We start from the raw sequence: 13,228 nt of genomic DNA, 5'->3' as shown, positions 1-13,228 counted from the left end.
GGACTCATCCTCTCTCAGCCTCATCTCGCATAACTCACATATATCAGAGCCAGCGGCCCCGGCCAACCCCTTATTACAGTTCCAGCTAGTGGTCCTTTCTTTTAGTTGCAAAATACCATACCGGAACTTTAAATATAGGCTTTTGGCCAGTGGAGGGTAAATTTCGTCCATAAGGGGCTCTAATTGCATAGTCATTTTAATTTCAAAAAATTTCGAGGTTAGAGTCCCTGTTCTGGGGTTTGATAACACTGAATCTCTAATATAGTCCCAGTACCTTTTCTTCAAGATCTTTTTTGAGCTATTTGTGAGGGAATCAGGATCGAACCAAAAGTCACTTAACCCTAATTTTTCAAACCATTTTTTGACGTACTCTAACCATGGCAAATGCGTAGTATTCCTTATAGCCAATATCTCTTTCAATGCTTCTCTATAATCAGCCAGCTCCTCAACGGACCATAAATGGATCCAATAGAGGAGCGGACGAAGAGAAGCATAGTCATCTGTACGTCGAAAATTAAGATCCCATAATACGGGTGTCAGTGGTGTTGACCCAGGTATCCCTAAAAGTTGCCTAATGAAGGAATTTTCCCTCACTCGAAAGTTATCCTTTAAAGCATAGGCCCAAAGGTCCGCGCCATAAAGTGAAGATGATTGCACTTTATATTTAAATATTTCAATGGCTGGTGAGACTGCTTTGAAATGGCTATTCTTATGCCTCTTTAAAATCGGACACTGGTTTTGGGTCAGCCTTAATTTTGAGTTCTCCAATTGTGTTTTCCATGTGACGTGGCTGTCTAAAATAATACCTGTAGGAAGGGGGAGGCTCTAGTTGGCGCAGTGAAACACTAGCGACAAGCAGGGGCTCTCTCTTCCTCGTCAGGGCTGAGGGTTACCTTCCAGACAACCTCTGCTTACCCTCTAGGTAGTGTGGCTTAAGCAGTCGTAGGCTAATCTTTGTGGCACATAGGGTTAAACACTTGCAATATTACACCTTCACAACCAACCCACCACACAACGAGACCAAACTGTATTCTGTAAAAATATATATCTTTATATAGATTTTAAGCAGGCTTGTGAATACAGTTAACGAACTTTCAAATATCGGTTCCAAATTACTTAGTTCAAGTTGCCACAGTTCTTTCTAGCAATAAGCGTTCTTTAGGGCCTTCAGGCCGGTTCAACAAAGTTCTTGTGGAGCGGGCGGCTTCCAGGGGGGCTGTCCCACGTCGCGTTGCCTTCCCGGGGTCGCTGTTCGTTGCGGCTCTCAGCCGAGCAGGTCACGGGTCATCCGGGGCAGGCGCATCAGACGCCCCACAGGGGGTGGAGCCAGCATTGTGCGGACAGGGGCAGCCAGAGTACCTCGTTGATGGGGCTTCGCCCTTCCTGGGCCAGATGTCGGCTGAGTCATCAGTCGCTCCCCAGGAGGGTGGAGCCCGCATTGTGGTGGCAGAGCACAGCAAGATCCAGATTCAAGAGCCACTCCTACCTCCCACTAAGGTGTAATCTGCACATTCACCACCTGTCATCTCCCCAGCCCTGTCACTCACACATCCAGACAGTCAGATACACATACCAGCAGAGGCGGGCTGAAATGGTTAGGCAAGCAAATGCTAACTTTCTAAAAGTAGCACTTGCAAACACAGGATACTAAAATAAACTTGACTACAAGACATATTTTATCATCCTGAGTTCAGGCATACTAAACATGACTCGCTACCATGCTCCTTGAGCCTGCTGGGATTATAGCGTGTAATAATTCCAGCAGCTCAGTCTGGCCTAATGGAGCAGGTAGCCTTCAATAGTGAGCTACGGTTTTGGTTGTAAGTCACTACTAGGACATGCCACACACATCAGGGCTTGTCCTACCTCACACCTACAATGCACCCTGCCCGCAGGCCTACCATAGGGGTGACTAATATGTAGTCAAGGGAAGGTTCGGGGGCTGGCAAGTGGGTGCACTTGCCCAGCTAGCGTGACAGTGCGAGACCGCACGCGGGTTCTGCGGGCGCAGTTCCCAGACACATCTTTACGGCTGCTACGGTGGGTGGCGCAACCAGCGCTGCAGGCCCACCAGCAGTATTGGCATCTACAAGCCCCGGCACTCTCTAGTGCGCGTTACTAGGGACTAACAGTAAATCCAATGCACCAATCATGGATACCAATCGCATGTACAATTTACAGTAGGGAGCACTTGCACTGCGGCACGGGTCAGCCGTGGCGCAGTGCCCTGAGTATCAGAAAACCAGCAAAACATCGGAGGCACATCAGCAAAAAGTGGAAGGGAAACTCACGCCAAGGTGCCAGGTCTAACATGTGTCCCGTCCAGCTGAAATGTGGGGGGAACTACCCTTCCCCAGGGAGTTCCACATCACTAAGGCGGAAAAATCTGGACAGACCGTCAGCGTTGGCGTGATCGGTGCCAGGGCGGTGTTCCACCGTAAAGTCCATACTCTGTAGAGAAATGGACCACCTCAACAGTTTCGGGTTCTCACCCCTCATTTGCATCAACCATCTGAGGGGCCTGTGGTCCGTCTGAACTCGGAAGTGAGACCCAAACAAGTAGGGTCTTAGCTTCTTCAGCGCCCAGACCACAGCAAATGCTTCACGCTCTATTGCACTCCACCTACTTTCCCGTGGAAGTAACCTCCGACTTATGAAGGCTACGGGTTGGTCAAAGCCCTCCTCAGTCATCTGTGAGAGAACAGCCCCTACACCATGCTCTGAAGCGTCTGTTTGCACTATGAATTCCTTGGAGAAATCAGGAGCCAGGAGCACGGGCGCCGTGCACATGGCAGTCTTCAGGGTGTCAAAAGCCTTCTGACAGGTGTCAGTCCAAATCACATTCCTGGGCTGCTTTTTCGAAGTCAGCTCTGTCAAGGGGGTCACAATCGTGCCATAGCCCTTGACAAACCTCCTGTAATACCCAGTGAGCCCCAGGAAGGCTCTCACTGCAGTCTGGGTCTTGGGGGGTTCCCAAGCCAGGATGGTCTCAATTTTGGGTTGCAAGGGTGCTACCTTGCCACTCCCAACTTGGTGTCCCAAGTACACCACTGAACCCTGCCCAATCTGGCACTTGCTTGCCTTGATTGTGAGGCCCGCTCTGTGCAGGGCCATCAACACTTCCCAGAGGTTTTGCAGGTGTTCTGGCCAGGTGCCACTGAACACCGCGATGTCATCCAGGTAGGCGGCACTGAACTCGTCCAGCCCAGCCAACACCTGGTTGACCGATCTCTGAAAGGTGGCAGGGGCATTCTTCATCCCAAATGGCATAACCCGGAACTGGAAATGCCCATCTGGTGTCGAGAATGCCGACCTCTCCTTTGCCCCATCGGTCAAGGCGATCTGCCAGTACCCAGACGTCAAATCAAACGTACTGAGGAACCGGGCAGCCCCTAGCCGATCAATGAGCTCATCAGCTCTGGGGATGGGGTGCGCGTCAGTCTTCGTGACTGAATTGAGTCCTCTGTAGTCCACACAGAACCGTAGTTCGGGTGTGGCTCCCGGCGCAGCAGCCTTAGGGACCAAGACCACGGGGCTGGACCAAGGACTGCTGGAAGACTCAACCACCCCGAGGGCAAGCATCTTGGAGACCTCCTCCTTGATGCAGGCCCGGACCCTGTCAGTCACTCTGTAAGCCTTATGCTTTACAGGTAAGCTGTCTCCAGTGTCCACATCATGGACGCACCAATCTGTGACACTCGGAACCAGGGAGAACAGATCGGGAAACTGCCCCAGCAACTGGCGGCAGTCCTCCTGTTGTTCGGGGGTCAGGGTGGGTGAGAGGTTAACTCCATCCACTGACCCGTCCTTCTCACAGGCCGCTAAGAGGTCAGGAAGAGGCTCTGACTCCTCCTCCATTCCGTCATCAGTTACCAACAACATGCCCACTTCGGACCTTCGTAAGTGGGGCTTGAGGCGGTTGACATGTAGGACCCTCAAAGGGTTCCTGGGCGTCTTCATGTCCACCAAGTATGTCACTGGGCTCTTGCGCTCCACAACCTCAAAGGGGCCTGTCCACTTATCTTGAAGGGCACAGGGCTCCACTGGGGCCAGGACATACACCTCTTGTCCAGGTTGAAGCTCGACCAGAGTGGCATTCTGATCGTACCACCGCTTCATCTCCTCCTGGCTCGCTTCCAGATTTGCCTCGGCAAGTTGTCTGAAGCGTCTGGTCTGGTTTCTGAAGGCCAGCATGTAGCTATATACATTCTGGGGAGGTTTCCTGGGATATTGCTCCCAGCCTTCCTTTACCAAACTCAGCGGTCCTCTCACGGGGTGACCGTACAGTAGCTCAAAGGGGCTGAACCCTAGGGACTTCTGTGGCACCTCGCGATATGCAAAGAGCAGGCATGGTAAGAGGACGTCCCACTTATGCCTCATTGAACCTTCCAGGCCCATGATCATGCCTTTCAGGGTTCGGTTGAATCTCTCAACCAACCCGTTACCTTGGGGATGGTAAGGTGTGGTGAACTTATACGTTACGCCACACTCCTGCCAAAGGGACTTCATATACTTGGATATGAAGTTGGTACCCCTGTCGCTCACCACCTCTAGAGGGAATCCTACTCGTGAGAAAATTCCCATCAGTGCACGTCCCACCACGGGGGCCGTCACTGTCCTCAGAGGGATGGCTTCAGGGTACCGGGTGGCATGGTCCACCAAGACCAGGATGAACCTGTTGCCCATGGCTGTCTTGGGGTCCAGAGGCCCAACGATGTCAATACCCACTCGCTGGAATGGCGTACCGACCACAGGGAAGGGTTGGAGGGGAGCCTTGTTCTTCCCTCCGGTCTTCCCACTTGCCTGGCAAGTCGGACAAGTTCTACAATGAGCGTCTGAGCTCTTGTGCATTTGGGGCCAGTAAAAGTGGGTGACGAGCCTGTCATAGGTCTTGTCCATCCCCAAATGTCCTGCTAAAGGCACATCGTGAGCCAGACCCAGTAGGAAGGCTCTGAACTTCTAGGGTACCACCAGCACACGGGCAGACCCAGGTTCAGCAGCCTTAGGCTCTGAATACAGGAGGTCGTTCTCCCAGTACACATAATGTGTTTTGGCCTGAACACCATTGGCCTGGTCTGCAGCCTGCTGCCGCATACCCACGAGAGAAGGGCATTCTTTCTGCTCCTTGCAGAATTCCTCCCTGGAGGGTCCTCCTTCTTGCTGCCAATGGGTCAGCTCAGGCAGGTCCCCCAGTTCGGCGATCTGTTCCCCTGTAGGCTCCAGGGCATCCCCCTCAAGGTCTGCTTCCTCCTGGACCGTGGGAACTTCAGGGACCGGTTTCCCGCGTCCCCTGCGCCTTCTCCCTAAGGCCGGTTCCTGGGCCTCTCCTTCAGGCCCCAGGACCTCTTGATCACCCCTACTGGCTGCCATCGACCGGGTGGTCACGCACGCCCAGTCAGGCAGACCCACCATCCGCAGGTGAGTCGTTTTCTCCACCTTTTCCCAAGGGGAGTGCTCCAAGTCATTCCCTAGCAAACAGTCAACAGGCATGGTTTTTCTCACACAGACCTGCAGAGTACCAGAGACCCCCCCCACTCGAAGGGAACTTGAGCCATCGGACACTGACTCTCAGAATTATCAGCGTTGATAACCCTACAGTAGGCATGGGGTACAACCTGCTCTTGAGACACCAGGTGCTGCCTCACTGCAGTCACACTGGCTCCTGTGTCTCTAAGAGCCTCAGCTTCCTTGCCATTGATGATCACCACCTGCCCATACTTCTTAGTGTTAGAGGGCAGGTAGTTCGTAGGGATCATCTCACTGTCTCCTAGCAAGACCAGGGTCATGTGAACGGGATCTCCACCCCCCGGGACCATCATTTCTTCTCCTAAGTGAACACTAGTCACTTGACGGGGCGGAGCACCAGTGGGTGCGGGTTTTCCAAATAGGCGACACTTGGGGTCACTGGATATGTGCCCAGGCTCGCCACATTTGTAACAATTGAAGGGCCCCTTTGGAACAGGTTTACCTGTCGGGGCCCCATTCTGCTTCGGGGGTGGGGGAGGCTGAGAACCTTGCTGCTGGTTCCCCTGGGAACTACTTTGGGGGCCTTTTTGGAACCCTTTCTGTTTTCCCCCCTTGTCCCCCCCACTCTTCTGCTGGGGACCCTGCCCACTCTTGGCGGAGTCTCCCACGGGACCCTTGTGGACCCTGGTGCTGAGCCAGCGGTCCGCCTCCTCAGCAAGCTTCCTCGGGTTGGACAGCTTGCTATCGATCAGGTGTTGGCGTAACTCAGGAAAACAATGATCAGACAAGTGCTCCCATGCAATCAAATCAAAGAGACCTTGAAAATCATTCACTTTGCTACCCTTCACCCAACCATCCAGTGCTCTGCAAAAGTAAGTCACATACTCCACATACGTATTCCCAGGCCGCTTAGTACATCCCCTAAACTTCTGTCTATACATTTCAGGGGTAAGCCCGTACCTGTTCATTAAAGCTTCTTTCATGTGGGCATAGGATCTCTGATTTTCAACGGACAAATCTAGCAAGGTATCTCGCCCTTCGCTAAGGAACCTTCCCCACAACCCCGCTCCCCAATCCTTATCAGGGACCCGGTGGGAGGACATGGCTACCTCGTATGCCCTAAACCACTGTCCTATGTCATCCCCCTTAAAGAACTCCTTAACTACGTCCTTCGGGATGTGCACTCTTGACTCTACCTGCACTGGCGATGTGCTGCCACCAGAGGGAGGATGATCCAAGCCTCTTTCTTTCAGGCTCATCTCCCTCATTTTCACTTCGTAGTCCATTTGGTGCTTTCGCTCTTCCAGCGCCATTCTTTTGGTTTCAAGCTCCAGTTGGATTTTTAATTCTGCCAGCTTTCTCTCGTAATTCCTTGTTTCCTACCTGTCCGCCAGCTCCTCTGGCGACAGGCCTTTACCAAAGCTGTGCACGCTGTCCTGCCTTTCGAGGTCAATCAGATCCCCAAGTGCATTCTGCTCCTCAGTCGCATCTTGCTCCGCGAGGGCGTCTTGATCCTCCGGGGTCTTTCTGGACTCTATCCAGGCTTTCATGGCCTTGTAGAGCTGTGGCTTGTTTTTGCAACCAGCGTGCGGAACCGTGAGTTTCTTGCAAAAGAACTTCAGTTCATCCTTGGTGTATGCATCCAGCTTCGCGGCGTCCCACTCCACCTCCAACACCTCGGAGGTCGTGGACTCCGCTCCATCCAGGCTCTTCGTGCCCGGCATGGTTCTCGCACTCGGAATCTTCTTTCGGCAAAATTCAAAAAGCAAAGTCTGTGGCTAAGTAACTGGACTGTAAGCACTGTGCAGTGGTCAGAAGCTCAGGTATAAATATTGCAAATGTAGATTCGAAAAATCCTCACCGCTGCGTCCAATGTAGGAAGGAGGAGGCTCTAGTTGGCGCAGTGAAACACTAGCGACAAGCAGGGGCTCTCTCTTCCTCGTCAGGGCTGAGGGTTACCTTCCAGACAACCTCTGCTTACCCTCTAGGTAGTGTGGCTTAAGCAGTCGTAGGCTAATCTTTGGGGCACATAGGGTTAAACACTTGCAATATTACACCTTCACAACCAACCCACCACACAACGAGACCAAACTGTATTCTGTAAAAATATATATCTTTATATAGATTTTAAGCAGGCTTGTGAATACAGTTAACGAACTTTCAAATATCGGTTCCAAATTACTTAGTTCAAGTTGCCACAGTTCTTTCTAGCAATAAGCGTTCTTAAGGGCCTTCAGGCCGGTTCAACAAAGTTCTTGTGGAGCGGGCGGCTTCCAGGGGGTCTGTCCCACGTCGCGTTGCCTTCCCGGGGTCGCTGTTCGTTGCGGCTCTCAGCCGAGCAGGTCACGGGTCATCCGGGGCAGGCGCATCAGATGCCCCACAGGGGGTGGAGCCAGCATTGTGCGGACAGGGGCAGCCAGAGTACCTCGTTGATGGGGCTTCGCCCTTCCTGGGCCAGATGTCGGCTGAGTCATCAGTCGCTCCCCAGGAGGGTGGAGCCCGCATTGTGGTGGCAGAGCACAGCAAGATCCAGATTCAAGAGCCACTCCTACCTCCCACTAAGGTGTAATCTGCGCATTCACCACCTGTCATCTCCCCAGCCCTGTCACTCACACATCCAGACAGTCAGATACACATACCAGCAGAGGCGGGCTGAAATGGTTAGGCAAGCAAATGCTAACTTTCTAAAAGTAGCACTGGCAAACACAGGATACTAAAATAAACTTGACTACAAGACATATTTTATCATCCTGAGTTCAGGCATACTAAACATGACTCGCTACCATGCTCCTTGAGCCTGCTGGGATTATAGCGTGTAATAATTCCAGCAGCTCAGTCTGGCCTAATGGAGCAGGTAGCCTTCAATAGTGAGCTACGGTTTTGGTTGTAAGTCACTACTAGGACATGCCACACACATCAGGGCTTGTCCTACCTCACACCTACAATGCACCCTGCCCGCAGGCCTACCATAGGGGTGACTAATATGTAGTCAAGGGAAGGTTCGGGGGCTGGCAAGAGGGTGCACTTGCCCAGCTAGCGTGACAGTGCGAGACCGCACGCGGGTTCTGCGGGCGCAGTTCCCAGACACATCTTTACGGCTGCTACGGTGGGTGGCGCAACCAGCGCTGCAGGCCCACCAGCAGTATTGGCATCTACAAGCCCCGGCACTCTCTAGTGCGCGTTACTAGGGACTAACAGTAAATCCAATGCACCAATCATGGATACCAATCGCATGTACAATTTACAGTAGGGAGCACTTGCACTGCGGCACGGGTCAGCCGTGGCGCAGTGCCCTGAGTATCGGAAAACCAGCAAAACATCGGAGGCACATCAGCAAAAAGTGGAAGGGAAACTCACGCCAAGGTGCCAGGTCTAACAATACCCAGTTATTTAAAATTGGGGACTTCTTCAATAGATTCATTATTTATCTTAAAAACCTTATTAAAACCTTTATGAGGGTTGATTGTCATAACTTTTGTTTTTGAGGAATTAATTTCTAATTCCTTGTCGTGACAATACAAACTAAATGTGTTTAAAAGGTTTTGGAGCCCCCTGGGTGTCTGGGAAATTAAAATAGTGTTGTCTGCAAACAGTAATGCCGGAACGGCTTGCCCGCTCAATTTGGGAGAGTCATGCTCGCAGCCCAAAAGAGTATCGGGAATGTCATTGACGTATAAAGAGAATAAGGTAGGTGCCAATACGTACCCTTGCCTTACCCCTTTTGCTATTTTTATTTTCTCACTGACTTCTCCATTTGGTCCCCATCTAACTCGTGCATAATTATTCTCATGGAGTCTGATTAAAATTTGAAGGATATTCACAGGGACGCCCATCTTACTTAATGTCTTCCATAGGGCTACCCTTGGAACCATGTCAAAAGCTGCCTTCAAATCAACAAAGGCCACGTATATATGGGAACTTCTTATAATCGTATATTTCCAGACTAAACATAAAAATCTAAAAACCTGGTCTACAGTGCTTATCTTTGATCTAAAACCTGCCTGGTATTTTGTATAGATAGAGTGTTCTTCAATCCAAGAGGAGAGCCGACCAAGAACTTGTCGGGCAAAAATTTTTTGCAACACGTCAATTAGGCTGATAGGCCGATAATGCGAAGGATTTGACCTATCACCCTTCTTGAACAGTGTTACAATCTCCGCCCCCTTCCAGGTTTCTGGAACAGGAGCTCCTTGAGCAATATCATTAGATAATAAGTTGATATAAGGAGCCCAGATATAATTTTCGTGTTTCCAAAGATCACCTGGTATTTTATCAGGGCCTGGCGCTTTCCCTGGCTTAACTGCCTTGATTGCTAAAATTGTTTCTGTCAAAGAGAAGACAAGAGGTGTGTCATGCACTGCAAAAGGAGCCTGCAAACTATCCCAGCCTTCAATCTCGCTTGGGCTTTCGCAAGAATATAACGAGGTAAAGTGCTCGACCCATGTTTTCTCCTCTTAGAATTTATCTTTGCATTCAGTCGCCCCCTGGTGCCTCTAGCAATGAGGCTCCAGAAGGAGGTCTGGTCTTTACACTTACATGCGTCCAGCAAATCTGACCAAACCCTTTCGTCCCACTCTTTTTTGGCCATTAATAGGGTTCTTTTATACTGGGCTCTCTTAGTTCTCACAATATCCGCTGAATCCCCCCTGACTGCTGTAATTAGGTCTGTTTTGGCTTTCCGGCATTCCTGGTTGTACCAGGTAATCCCTGTTTGTTTGCTCTTTTGGGCGTTATAAGATCTTTTTACCGCCCTTGTCAGGATCTCGCCAAGTTAGTTAATTAAATGTTCATGGGATTCTATCAGACGAGGATTTTGGATGACAGTACTATTTCCTAAGAGAGCAGACATATGCCTCACAAATACATTATAGATTTGACTAATGATTTTTGTGTTGTCTAATACCACTGGCCACTTCAAGGATCTACGGTTATTTGCCACTAGAGGGTCCTGTGGCAAGGAAACTGTACTAATAACGCTTTTATCAAGGGTTTTAAAGATCTGAGTCTGGACAGATAAAATCAAGGGATAATGGTCACTTTCTGTGCGGTCATCCACCATTAAGTCGATGGTCATGGGCCACACATTCAGAGAAATTAACAAATAATCTAAATGGCTGGGGTTCGCCCCTCTAGTAAATGTTGGTTTGCTGGGGCAATCTGATGGCAACCGCCCATTGCAGGCACGTAGGCCTGACTCTAGAGTCAAATTCAATAGTTGTAAGGCACTCACTGTACAAGGTGCTTTATAATTTGTGTCAACTAAAGGGATATTGTTGGCACTGTCCTCATCCTTATAGATGTCTTCTAGACCTATTATAGGTTCAAAACCTCTGTTGAAGTCACCACCTATAATCATTTTTGCATTTTGATCAAACCCCACCACAATATTACTCAAGTGGGTTACAACTGGTGATTCTTTACATGATCGATGTGGTCTACTATAGATATTGATCACGTAAATGCTACAACCCGTAGTGTTTTTTAGCTCAAGTAATAAAAGGTCGGGATTATTTGTATCAATTTGCTTAAAGGACAGGCCTCCTGTAATTTTCACCCAAATTGTTAAGCCGCCAGAAGGTCTTCCCCCATTGGTATTTACGGCGGGGATGAAAAAAGATCTGTAATCAACCTTAAAATAGTTCTCGAGCCCCCAGGTTTCCTGGAACATGATTAAATCCCCACTAGCCAGATAGTCATGCCAGGCCGGATCTGAAAGATTTTTTTTCAGACCTGCAATGTTCCAACAGACAATTTTTGTTAGTCCTAGAACGCCTAGTTTCTCTGTTACCTGCTGTAGTGTCGTTGACCCATTTACATCTAAATGTGGTGTTCGTACCAATGTGTCAACAGGATGCAGTAACTGTTGAGGATTTTTGACAGGTGCAATCTGCTTTGGTGCAACTTCAGGAAGCAAACCAGGATATATATGATTTGCGCCACATGACATTGTCAAAGCCCCTCCATCAAGTCAATCACAATCGGCTAGACCAGCTAGGGCCTCAAACCTATTTGAGGTGCTGACTCCCCAGTTATAAGATGGGGCCCCAAAACCCCAACCATTTGCAGGTACATTCCATCTAGGTGCAGGTGTGATAGGAAAAGGTGGATTCTGGTGAGTACCCGGCCATCCTCCATTAAAGTTACCATTGCCTATGGGTGCTGGGGTATTAGGCTACAATAAATTCTGCTGCATACCTGGCCATCCTCCGTTATAATTAGCACTACCTAAAATCCCACAGTTGTTAGCTAGTGTACCAGGCCCTCGTCTACCCATTTGGTTCCAGTTTTGCCCTGGAGTAATGTGACGAGGAGTGTTATGTTGGTTGACTTGCCATGGGCCAGCCCTCTTTTTAGAAGCATAGTTCATGTCAAACATTGTAGATCCCCCACCCCATCCATTATCTCTCACTAACCAAGCTGGCTTCAGGGGCTTATGATTGTTGGCTTTTTGCGACTCATTATAAAAGAATTCTAATGTAAGGGGGATTATAGAACTACTTCTTTTTTGTGGTGGAAGTATATTGGATAGAATATCAGGAAGAGCAGCTGAAGTTGAAAAATTTAATATCACACAGTCGCCCTTCCATTTTTATTGCTTATTTCCTATCCATCCAACCCTCCTTGCCATTTTAATTTCATCAGCCAACCGTTGTTCTCCCCCCTGTGCTATCCGCATATTATTTGACAGCCAGTATAGTGCCTTGCTTATTAGTGACGAGGCTGACTCAATTTGACCCGGTGGTAGGGTTGGTGTATTGGCTAGCACTAACACCAATGGTGGTGCTTCAACTACAAATTGTGTAGAATTTTCTTCAAAAGTAGGGGGCACTGTGACATGTGGTGGATCAATTAATTGAACAATTGGGGCTTCTAGTGGCGAGTCATTGGTAATATGGCCAGTTTGTGGGCATTCTGGAAGAATTGGCCCTGGTGGGGTAGTATCTGATGTTAACCCAGATTCATTGTCTTCCTTTGGGCAATCACGTCCCTTATTAACATTACTTAAAACATTTCCTATCGTATCTGCTAATACATTTTGGGTACCTCCCAATTTCTTTATCTCTGCAGAGAGTTTATCAATCTTGCTAATAAGTGGCTTAATAATTGTCTGAATTTTTATTTCTAACAGCTCCGCTATTCTTGACATTAGGTCCTCGTCCAATATTTCCCTCAGATTGTTCTCCTCATTGTTCTGGCAAGTACTTTTGGATTTTTGCGGTGATATAACCTTGCTTTTTCCTGAACGTGTCCCCCCACATTTACTTTGTAATCTGTGACAGGCTCTAACTGCCCTTGAGGACTGCTTTACAGGTGGTTCATCTTCCACTTCTTCTTTTTCATCATTTTCTTCAACCTCAATGACAACCTGTGCATCTAAATCATTGACCGCACGTTGCTCAATGTCCGCCACATTAGCTGCACTGGTATCAATATTAACATTTACTGAGGAAGCTGTTTCATGGGCATCATTGTTGGAGTCTAATAGCAGAGACTCATTTGTTTGTGAGGAAGTGGGTGGGCTCAAGGGAAGGAGAATAGGTGACTGGGACAGACCCAATGATTGTCTGCGCTCACTGTTTATCTTATTAACCACTTGAACAAGGTAGTTTTCCATGGTGTTCTTTGGTGTTTCAGATGCCATATGATGATTTCTTCTAGTCATAATTATACAAAGGTGTGTGATAGTTTTACGCCCACAACTCAATAAAATAACAGGGTATTATTCTCAAAGTTAAAACAAAAGTCTTACTTCAATGCCTTG

This window comes from Lissotriton vulgaris, chromosome 7 (genome assembly GCF_964263255.1).
Source record: "Lissotriton vulgaris chromosome 7, aLisVul1.2, whole genome shotgun sequence".
NCBI lineage: Eukaryota > Metazoa > Chordata > Amphibia > Caudata > Salamandridae > Lissotriton > Lissotriton vulgaris.
This window is presented reverse-complemented; position numbering follows the sequence as displayed.